At 28.2% G+C, this 12,500-nt stretch overlaps 1 long non-coding RNA gene across 1 annotated transcript in view; it reads left to right on the forward strand.

Moving 5' to 3' along the window:
* LOC136834408 (uncharacterized) overlaps positions 1 to 12,500 on the forward strand; it is an 847,209-nt gene that overhangs the window by 755,605 nt on the left and 79,104 nt on the right. Inside the window, exon 5 of the long non-coding RNA XR_010851789.1 lies at positions 11,716 to 11,791. This is a non-coding gene — a long non-coding RNA (uncharacterized lncRNA). The remainder of the gene's footprint in view (positions 1 to 11,715; positions 11,792 to 12,500) is intronic.

The following is a 12,500-nucleotide window of genomic DNA, read 5'->3' on the forward strand; positions in this document are numbered from 1 at the left end:
CAAACAAGAAAACTTTATTTATTTATGTTATAACCAATCCAAATCTTCAAAATACTCTAAAAAACTTTGCTCATGCGCACTGACGTTAAACGAGGTTTTATCTAGATGACACATCAGCCATTATTGTTTTTGAAGTGTGGCCTGTAATTATTTTATTTTATCAAGATTTTTATATTTTATTTTGATTCGTTGTCGTTTCTCATTGCTTAAAGTAGGAAAGTAACAATTTTTGGCAGACCATTTCCAAAAAATTAGCAGCTGTCAGGAATAACTAGATTCTCATTTAGAAACCTCAAGCAAAATTACAGGTTTTGGTTTGGTCAAAATCAATTTGGTATATTATTCAAGCCTGCTCTTTCTTTTTGTTTTGTTGTGACCAGTTCTTTTTATGATTTCATTTTATATATGTTGTATGAGGAGTCAACTTTGCTCGCATCACTTTTAATTAATCGATGAGCATGAATTTCATTTTAAACACCCATTAGTAACTGTTCAGTTTTTTATCAAATGCACTTAAATTTGATTCAACTTGCAAATTATTACTGCCTTTTTATTATTATTATTACTTGCAGTATTATTATTCCTTGGTGTGATGTATTCACGACGTTTATTACCACTTCGGATAACGTTATTACTAGAAAATCGGATAACGTGTTGTTCATATTTTAATTGAACAATTGCTTATTATTGTCACATTTCGAAGCATTCAGTTGAAGGATAAATAATTCTTTCGAACAATAATTGAATAGCTGTTTTCGAATAAATCAACGTCGTTGAACTGATAGATGAAACACATTATTGATCAAGATAAGATTACGGTATTTATTTCAGAACGACTAAAAAAAAAAAAAAAACTGGTGTAAAGTGTATTGACAAGTTACCAAATGTATTTTCTGAGGTGGCCTTGCAGACACGATTGCTTTGCAGTTTGATAATACAACTATCTTCATTACCATATATTTGAAAGGATTAGGCAGAAACATTCAAGTATGCGAGTACGCTGTAAAAAATATAACGAAATCACTAATCCTGGGCCCTCTCTATTCGGGGTTTATCTCCCACAAACACACACACACATAAACACACATACACACACAAATGATAATAACGAAAGGTAAAAACAATCTTCAAGGCATAAAATAAAATAAATAAACTATGGTCGTTAATTTGCGCATTAAGAAATTCCCCAGAATTTATAATAATATAGATAGTTATTTTTAAGAACCCTATACAAATGATAGTTACCATATTCATCCTGGCTTTCTAACAGTGACTACTCCGTAAAAAAATTACACTATATTGATGGCAGTCATGAATGTGAATTCTGAGCGATTATATCAGCCGGAATAAAAGTACTTGGACAGTTATAATAAAGAAGCTAGAGATTCTGTTTAAAACGATTTAAGAATTGTGGAAATTTACATGCATACAAATAATAAATATATGCATATATATACATATATATATATATATATATATATATATATATATATATATATATATATATATATATATATATATATATATATATATATATATATATATATATATATATATATATACACACAAACGCGCGCGTATGTGCATACAAACATATATATATGAAACCGTTAATACCAACATTATAATACTTACATTCAACCGTAGGGTAATACAATTTGATGTGGGCCGCTGCTCTAAATTTTTAGATGTAAATATTTTTTTATACTCATAAATTAACACAAATAATAATGAACCGAATGATAACTCAGATTTATTTTTATATTCATAAATTAGCGGCGCAAATAATAATGAACCAAATAATAACTTCCAGGCGAGTTCTTTTGCATTTGAAAATATCATACTCTATTATTTGTTTTTCCAAAATGCGGCGCGTGGTACCTTAACTATTATGTATGTGTGTATATGTATGTATATATATATATATATATATATATATATATATATATATATATATATATATATATATATATATATATATATATATATATATATATTTATATATATAGCTATATGCAAATATACACACATATACACATATATATATATATATATATATATATATATATATATATATATATATATATATATATATATATATATATATATATATTTATATATGTATATATGTATATATATGTACACATTTTAAATTATATTAATTTTAATGTTAGTAAACATTTTTGTTTCTCTTAAGTTTATTATTAGTTTTTTGTAAATTTTAACGATCTTTGTTATATTTGCAGATTGAAGATGCACATAGATAATATATATATAAACGTCTCATATGCATATATATGGTCTTTTTTGATATTATTATATATATCCTGTATGCCATTATATATATATATATATATATATATATATATATATATATATATATATATATATATATATATATTTTATATATATATTTTAATGTTAGCATATATTATAGTTTTTGTCTTTTGATGTTATTATGGATTGAATATGCCATAGTATGTATCATTATATATATATATATATATATATATATATATATGCCATTATATATATATATATATATATATATATATATATATATATATATATATATGAGATGCATATAATATAGTCTTTTGATGTTATTATGGATATATATATATATATATATATATATATATATATATATATATATATATATATATATATATATATATATATATATATATATATATGTATAATGGCATGGAAGGCATAAAAAACTATCAAAAAAATATAATTTATCCACATAAGACGTTTCGTACATATGCTATGTGCATCTTCAGTCTGCAAATATATAACATAAAGATCGTTAAAATTTACAAAAAATTAAAAATAAAGTTAAGAAAAATTTTTTTTACAAACATTAAAATTTACAAAAAACTAAAAATAAAGTAAAAAAAATATATTTTACAAACATTAAAATTAATATAACTTAAAATGTTTATAGTAAAAAAAAGAACCAGCGCTCAACAAACCATCCAAAGGAGAAGGAGAGGAACGAATGACCAAGACCTGACACCAACCTACGACTTCAGTTATGCTAGATGCAGAGGAGAAGCGGAAACTGACTTTAGAGTTCAAAGACTCAAATATGGTTAAGTAATCGCTATGGCTTGTACCACCAATCAAAGAGAAATGCTTTTCATCTACTTCGATTTTACATATGGAGACATGTTTATTTATATTAGAAAATTCCTGCTTACTCAGCTTCTAAAACTGTATCTCATATGGCTACAATATCTCATCTGCAATAACCTACGGCAAGATCCGACATAGATACCAGGACAACCCTGTCGCTTGAATTTATAAATAATGTTCGAACTCATGCAGGTCTGCAGTTTGTCCTTGTAGTTGAAGAATACGCCAATCTTGAGTGGATTGATTGGAGTTAATTGAACCTTGAGGCAACCAAATTCTTGTTCAATTATTTGTTTAAGTTTGGTTGAAAACTTTCCCGAAATAAATGGGATTGGGGTAAACATATTTTTCTTAAAGACATTATGAGATGGTGTCGGATTAGAGAAGTGTAGTGACATCAGCCAGTTAATGACTTTACAAACAATATTTTCAGGATAGGGGTTCTGTAAGAAAAATTTGATTGAAAACAAAATCTCATTATGAAGAAGAGACCAACTTGAAAGAATAACGAAGAGCCATAAAAACCAAATTGTATATGGAATTCAGATTAAAGTTCTTAAAGCGTGAACTAGAGAAGTTGTTAGGAAGTCCAGTGAATGATTTTTTCCGATGCACAGATGTATTTCCAACATTGTCTCTGCTTACATTGATGTCCAAAAAAGGTAAAGAGTTGTTGTTTTCTTTTACCATGGTAAGAGCATAAGTTTCATATTTTTGATGTTGATTATTTATATATATATATATATATATATATATATATATATATATATATATATATATATATATAATATATATATATAATATACATATATATAGTATATATATATATATGTAAATATATAAAATATATATATTATATTTATATATATATGTATGCTATGTATAAATATATGTATATATATCTGTGGACATGTAAATATTTATTTACTTATATTTATCGGTTGTTTCACTAAGAAAAGTTTAGTAAATCGACGAAAACGTTTCCAAAGGTTTTTTTGTGTTATCATGTTTGTCAGTTACGTAATGTCTGCGCTGAAAAGTATATATATATATATATATATATATATATATATATATATATATATATATATATATATATATATATATATATATATATATAATATATATATATTTATATATATATATATATATATATATATATATATATATATATATTTATATATATATATATATATATATATATATATATATGTATATATATATATATGTATGTATATATATATATATATATATATATATATATATATATATATATATATATATATATACATATAATAATATATATACATATATAATATAATATATATATAAATATAATATATATACTGTAGATATATATATATGTATATATATATATATTTATTATATTATATATGTATATGAAAAATTATATATATAAATATATGTATATATCCATGGACATGTAAATATTTATTCTTATATTTATCTGCATGTATATCAATATATACATATCTATGATTATATACAGTATGTATATATATATATATATATATATATATATATATATATATATATATATATATATATATATATATATATATAATATCTCCCTTCAGCGCAGACATGTAACTAGATCGCCATGATAACACAAAAAAAAAATCGGAAACGTTGTCGGTCGATTTACTAAATTTTTCTTAGTGAAATAAATCCCTCGAACCTTGATTATAAATTCTGTTTTGAAATTTTGAAAACTTTTTTCTTGTATTATAAGTCCATGGTGTAAAATTATTTTAAATTTCATATTCGGGCTCTGTTTCGAATTTTGTTCTCAGTTCTCGTAAATATATTGGAATAGAGGTTAAATACACCTAATGGCATTAATGGAAATATGAAAATATTCATCTGATTTCGTATGGCAGCCATTTTAACTTGATCGAAATGGCATCTAATTTCTTGCAATATGTTTTATAAATGTATCCTTTTATCATTTTTTTCTAAGAGATTCTGTAGACTTATCAGACCAAATGTTATAAACAAAGAAATTTCGGAAATAAATGTACTTCAAATTGTTTAAGAAAATTCGCTAATTTTTAGTTTCTACGTTTCATAACTGAAAACTTAAACTACTTCCCATGAAAGATATTTTCATGTGTTTTTTTTTAAACAAGCATATTTTTTTAAAGAATATTATATAATTCGCACACAAATTTGTAACGAAATTGAACATTGAATAATCATCTTGTAATTTTTTTTTTATTTTGTCTGCTTTCAGAAAAGGAAAGAAGTAATATTTTGAAGGACTCATGGATTATATGCGAAGGGCATAAAATTGATGAAAAAAGCGGATATTATCATTTTTCTTTAATCTCTGAGTGATTGTAGGTTATCTGGTGTCACTTCTACCAGTGTCCCTGGCACTGAGCTCTTTATTTCATAAATATCAAATACAAATATTTAACTATAAATATCAAATACAAATATGTAATATATATATAATATATATATATATATATTTATTTATTTAATATATATATATATATATATATATATATATATATATATATATATTAATATATGTATGTATATATATATTGTGTGTATGTGTGTGTGTGTGTATATATATATATATATATATATATATATATATATATATAAATTAAGGATCTTTTTCTAGTGATAGTGACCCTCAGAGGTTTTAACCCGGTTCTGTCCACCTTTGGGGCATGTTTAGTACAAGCCCGTTGGGGATTACCGTAAAATAGACAAAAGAATATAAATATCATAAAGATAATGACCCCAGATATATAAGACCTGAATAACGACCCCGAAAACCTTGCAAGTCACTATCTGGAAAGATCAAAGGTGTCTGGAATCAACAGTTCAGTATTTAGTATTCTCAACGATCCTGCGTGTAATCTTCTCTCCAATCTCATTTGCCCATGTCCTGGAGATAAGACTTGATTTCATGCAAAAGTTTTTCAGTTCAATTTGTGTTTTCGATTTTGTCTTACCTACCTATATTCTGATGTACTTGCTTACATATCTGTCTGTCTATCTATCTGTCTATCTATCTATCTATCTATCTATCTATCTATCTATCTATCGGAAACTCATGAACAATTTCCTTTAAATTTTTAATGTAACGATAAAAAATACTTATGAATCAGTGATAGATTTTTTCTGTCTGTTGATGATAAAGACTCGACACAATGTTAACATTAGTAAAGAACTGATCTCCACTTTAAGCATAATATGCATATCAATAAATAACATTAATTTTCTTTTGTTGAGATTTATAGATTTTCTTCACGGACCTTTTCACATTACTATTTTATTTAGTGCGTTATCTTTTATTGCAAATGTAATACTTTTAATTACAATCGACCTTAACAGTTTTTTTGTTCATATACTTAGCTTTAGCCCCAAAATTTGTAATTTATCCGTCTACAAAATATTTGAATATTAAATGTGTGGCTTACTGATTAATAACTGGTATTTTTTACCATATTCCGTATATGAAAGAAAAGCAAATACCTCAGTTCAGTTTACTTCCCTTTATATATTTTTTCTTTCTTATTAAGTGCATTTATTTAGGAACCCTCGTAGTTCTTTTGAGATTCACCCTTAAATTATGTTTTCCACTTATATGTAATTTTGATTTTCACGATTTTATGAGTGGAAAACATAACAACACATGAAGAGCGAAACTGCGAAAATCATCAACGGTTTTGAAACAAATGCGTTGAAGAATAAAGAAAAAAATATAACATGGGATTTAAGATAAATTGAGATAAATTATTCTGTCCGCACTTTTCTGTCCGCCCTCAGATCTTAAAAATTACTGAGGCTAGAGGGCCGCAAATTGGTATGTTAATCATTCACCCTCCAATCATCAAACATACCAAATTGCAGCCCTCTTGCCTTAGAAGTTTTTATTTTATTTAAGGTCAACTTTAGCCATAATCGTGCTTCTGGCAAGGTAACAGGATAGGCCACTACCAGGCCGTGGTTAAAATTTCATGGGCCGAGGCTCCAACAGTATTATACCGAGACCATCTAAAGATAGGTCTATTTTCGGTGGCCTTGATTATACGCTGTAGCGGCTGTACGGAAAACTCGATTGTGCCGAAGAAACTTCGACGCATTTTTCACTTGTTTCTCTCCCATATGCAATATAGCAGAAAATACCAGTCATTTATCAGTCAGTAATATATAACTTTGAAAATAATTCTTATATGAATTGCCCATTTTTTCTGTTTACAACCAAATCTTAACTTCTGAGCGTGAGATAATATCAAGAAGGTTTAGAAATATGTTGTTGTTATTGGTTAAATGTGACAGAACCGGATCCTCATGAAACTCATGAGCATAACCAAGTAAAGTGTAAACACAAAACTTTTGATATCTTTAGTTAGGGAATATGTGGTTACCAAAATATTGTTATATTATAGATCAGGAAATTGTATATGCCAAACGTTTGTAGTGCCCGAAATTATAAAGCATGTGGGCATCAGTGACGTATGATGTTAGGATACGGAATTAAGACAAGGGTATGTAGCTTGCGAACTCTCTTGATTTTGGTGAATTCTTAAGAAAAGTCAGTCAAAGAATATATGATTCCAAATTCTTACAACAAATCGGTGTAGTGAATATGTGGCAACATGACTCTCCGAGTAAGTTACATTAATAAATAGCGCAGTAAACAAATGCTTGGTATAGGTTATGGAATATGTAAGCAGCAAAGTTTGATGTCTGATTTAGAAACATGGAACTTCTAAACTCATGAGAAGGGTTGGAAAATATTTGGCAGTCGATCAAACCCTTGTGATACGCCAGACTACCGTATTTTGGCTACTCAGTCTTGAAGTAAATTTTATAAGGAATATTTGGCTACAAAAATCTTTCAAGTGTAAGGAATATGCAGCTAGCCAAACTCTTATGTTAAGTTGGGTCCCAGAATATGTGGCTATCAAACTTTTGTACTAAGTTAGCCCAGTGAATGTATGGATCTTAAACCTTTATGATAAGTTTGAAGGATTATTGAGATACACAAACTTAACCTAAGTTAGGTCTGCTGGAAGTAAGTCGCTGCAAACTCCTACAAGTAAGGTTAGGTAATATGGCTATAAACTCTTATTATAAACAAGATAAGTGTATGTTGCATAAGGCTTTCAGACTTTCGTTCAAATGAATTAGGTTAACTAAGACTCGATAGTTCAGGTTAGGAAAATGTATCATCGGACAGTGATGAATTAAAACACAAATTGGGTTTATAAACTCCCTCCTAATGGGCTTCATCGAAATTTGTGTTTCTAAATTTGTTTTGTTATCCATTTGTGTTTTCAAACATCTCAAGATGATAACAGATCACAAAGTAATGTGGACCTGACATTAAGAACTTGAAATTATAAAAACACAAATTGGAGAACAAACTCTTTTGATATAGGCCTAGGGTTGCCTGGGTATCAAACAGTTTATGAAAGCATCGTGGACAAGGATGTCAAACAGTTCCACAGTGAAGATGGAGCTTGACATTCCGAAACTATTTGTGTTTCTAAATATATTTGTTCTCCAATTTTTTTTTTTCCAAACACCTAAAGATAAGTCAAAGACTATGTGGCTGTCTTATTACAAATTAATGTGGGACTATACAGGACAAAACTTTTTCCGCCCTCACTCAACTCAAAACATGTCAACATAACTAAATTAGGGAATGCTAAGGGAAATTACAGTATTCACTAATATTTGTTTGAGAACGTTTAAAATCAAACAGGCCAAATTTCCAAGACAGTTTCTGCCTTTGATATGTAGGCCTAGAGCTAATGTCTGGGTATACCAGGCCAAACTGATGAGGGAACTTCGCAATCCTGAAGCCACTGGTGAAAGAAAACTGCTGATAACGTAGAAATGCGTCAGGCAAGGATGCAAATAATTAAGTCGGAGTAAGCTAAATCAGACATTCCTTGAATTACCTAGGAGTCCAGAGGGTCGCTTCGGACCTGCGAAATAAACGACCTCTATTACAAACGTAAAGAAGTCGTTATGAAAAACTATTGGGAATCGCGCTGTACTTCCGAGCAAAGTTATAATTGGCTTCTTCCGTGGACAGTGGCTTGTGTATCCAAGTTATCGGCGATTGGTCGGGCGAAACATATAGGTTGGATATATGATGTCATGCGTATATAATTGACGCTTTATATCATATCGATTAGAATACCTAGCGTTTTATATATATATGGTGTGTGTGTGCTCCACACCCACCTGAGTTGCGATTTCCTTCGTTTTGTGTGTATGCACATATCTGTGCTATGATCAGTATTATATATGTATGTATGTAGGGTCCCAGGATATAGACAAAACTTATACATTCATACATACATAGCCAAAACCTTTCTGTATTTCTTTTTATATATATATATCAGTAATATATATTTTTTCTTGCACTTTTAGTTCCTTCAAATTTGGCCATATGTTATATATATATATAAAGTTTATATATATGTATATATATATATATATAAATAATGTGTGTATGAATACATGTGCATGTATCTGTCTATACATGCACGTATGCAGCCATGCATGCGTATCTACACACGCAAATAAGGTCCCAGTCATATACGCATACTAGGCAACAAATGGCGCATCCACGCATCCACCTGAATGCAAGAAGCGAGAGCGGAGGGTTGCCCCAAGACTGGCCGAAAAGCCCCAAAGAGATTCGTACCCCTCTTGCTCTTTGTCCGGCCGTCAGGTAAACTTAGAAAGTTTATCTTGTGTGTCAATCTCCTCCAGTTGTACGGCTTTTTAGCCGCTTTGTGCGATGCGCTCCGCATTGGGGCCACAAAAGCAACGTCTCGGTTGCCCTGCCGGACCTCTTTTCGGCCTTTTTGGGGGTTGGAAGGGTGGTGGGGGTTGGGGGGGGGGTGTTTGGAGAGGGAGGGGAGGTCACGTCCTGTCTGCATTACTTCTCGGAGTTTGTCTTCAAGGATGAAGGACATGATGGGTATTTTTATCTGTAAAAAAACCAGAGTAAATGATTTTCGTGTAAAACTCTCGTTAACCCATTTGGGGTTTTGTAGGATATTATATACTTTTTTATATATTTTCCTCTTGATTTTGCTTCAAAAAGTTAGAAATATATTTGCAGTTCCGCTGTCAAATTTGTTATCTTAAATATTTTATCCTACTTTGCTTTGAGTGACCTAGGGCCTTATTTTCCGTTGATGCTTCTTGAATATTTCTTATGTTTCATTTATAGAATATAGATATTAAATTAATATGTCATTATATTTTATTTCTAGTTCTACTCTTATTATTTTTTTTCTTTACCAGAACATTTTCCTTTTAGTATATATAGCAAATCTTATTTAAGATAAAGTAGTTTTCTTATTACTGTTTTAATAATTTTCTTCTTTTAAAAAATTTAATTTTCTGCCAGTTTTTAAGATTTTAAATTTAGCGATTTTACGGATAAATCTTGTAAGAAGATAAGACCCTTACATTTTTTCTTTTTAGATGTTTATTAACTATATTTTTTACCACTATCAACTTGATTTTTCATTTAAATTATAAAACAAAGCAGATGGCATTATATGTTGCCTGCCTCAAATATACTGAATTTCATCTCGGAATGATAACTAAGAACATCAGATTACGATTGGCAAAACCGCATATTTTATTAACTTATGAATATTCATTAACCTCATCGGTATGTAAATAAAAAATATTTGGCTTCATTATGGATCTATCTGTTATGGTATACCTACAAAGTAACTATGATTCTGAATGCATGTCATTGCATAGGTGTTTTAATAAATATTCGCCTTGAATTATAAGAACTACCAGGGATATGCTAGCATGCTATAAATTATGGCAGGATGCAATATTTTGAATATTTTCAGGTACATAACAGGTACGCCTTCAAAAGATTTCGAGTGCCAGTTGAATATCGAAAGGTTTTTCGTGTTGTGGCGAAAATAATGATAATTTTCCTCTTAATTATGTTATTGGCCTTTAAGAAATTAACCGAAATCCATTTCTGAATTGTAGCGATGAAGTTCAGTACATGGGTATTGCTGTGTGTATTCTGCGTATAAGTATATATGTATAACTATGTATATATATAAATACATATATACATATATATAAACAGAGTTTGTCTGTGCCTGTTTGTGGTGTCTGCGCGCGCGCGTGTGTGTGTGTGTGTGTGTGTGTGTGTGTGTATGTGTGTGCATTCATTAAATATTTATATACTTATGCTCAGCAAATGTACTGTTAATTACTGTTAACAAAAGAATCTATCTATTTATTTATCTATCTGTCGATCTATCTGTCTATATATAATATATATATATATATATATATAATAGAAGCATATAAAAGAAAAGAAGAAGAAAAAGAAGATATATATATATATATATATATATATATATATATATATATATATATATATATATATAAAACATTTATGTTTATGTTATGTTTTTGTTTATGTTGTTTTACACCCATGCATAAACATGTACACAATTCATTCTTCTTATTTTTTTGTGTTACATTAATTAATTTTCCTGTTCTCATTACCATTCACAGGAGAGACCAGCATCAAAACCATAACAGAGATATCAACGGAATCCGACGTGTTTACCAGTTGCTCAAAGATTTCAAGGTAATCAGCAGATTTTCATTTAATCCACTTTAAGACAACACAGCTATTTAGGAAGGTGTCATTTGTAGCTTTAGGAGTGTCTTAGATAAGCTTTTCGCGAATTATATGAGGAAAGATGTTCGTATAAAGGGCATTTCAATGGCTGGATATTTGTTATGGTGAAATCTTCTAAGAATATATATATATATATATATATATATATATATATATATATATTATATATGTATGTATACATAATATACATACATACATACATATATATGTATATTATGTATATATATATGTATGTATACATAATATACATACATACATACACACACACACACACATATATATATATACATATATATATATATATATATATATATATATATATATATATATATATATATATATATATCAAAATAAAACACTAAACAGCCAACGTCGCGTTCTATTTGCTTATTTGAGTAAATTTTCAAGACTACGTGTCTCGTCATTAGGGCTGTAAAACAATACAAATTATAAAAACTGGGAACAGACTCAGTTAAAGGATGCTTTAAAAAGTTAAAATCGTTAAAACATGGATCCTAAAAAACTAAAAGTTTTAAAAATAAAAAAAAAACAGAATAACAGTAAAATTATAAACTAGTAAAAAAATAATAACAGAAGAACGTTTAATATATATATATATATATATATATATATATATATATATATATATATATAT

This window comes from Macrobrachium rosenbergii, chromosome 53 (assembly GCF_040412425.1).
Source record: "Macrobrachium rosenbergii isolate ZJJX-2024 chromosome 53, ASM4041242v1, whole genome shotgun sequence".
Classification (NCBI taxonomy): domain Eukaryota; kingdom Metazoa; phylum Arthropoda; class Malacostraca; order Decapoda; family Palaemonidae; genus Macrobrachium; species Macrobrachium rosenbergii.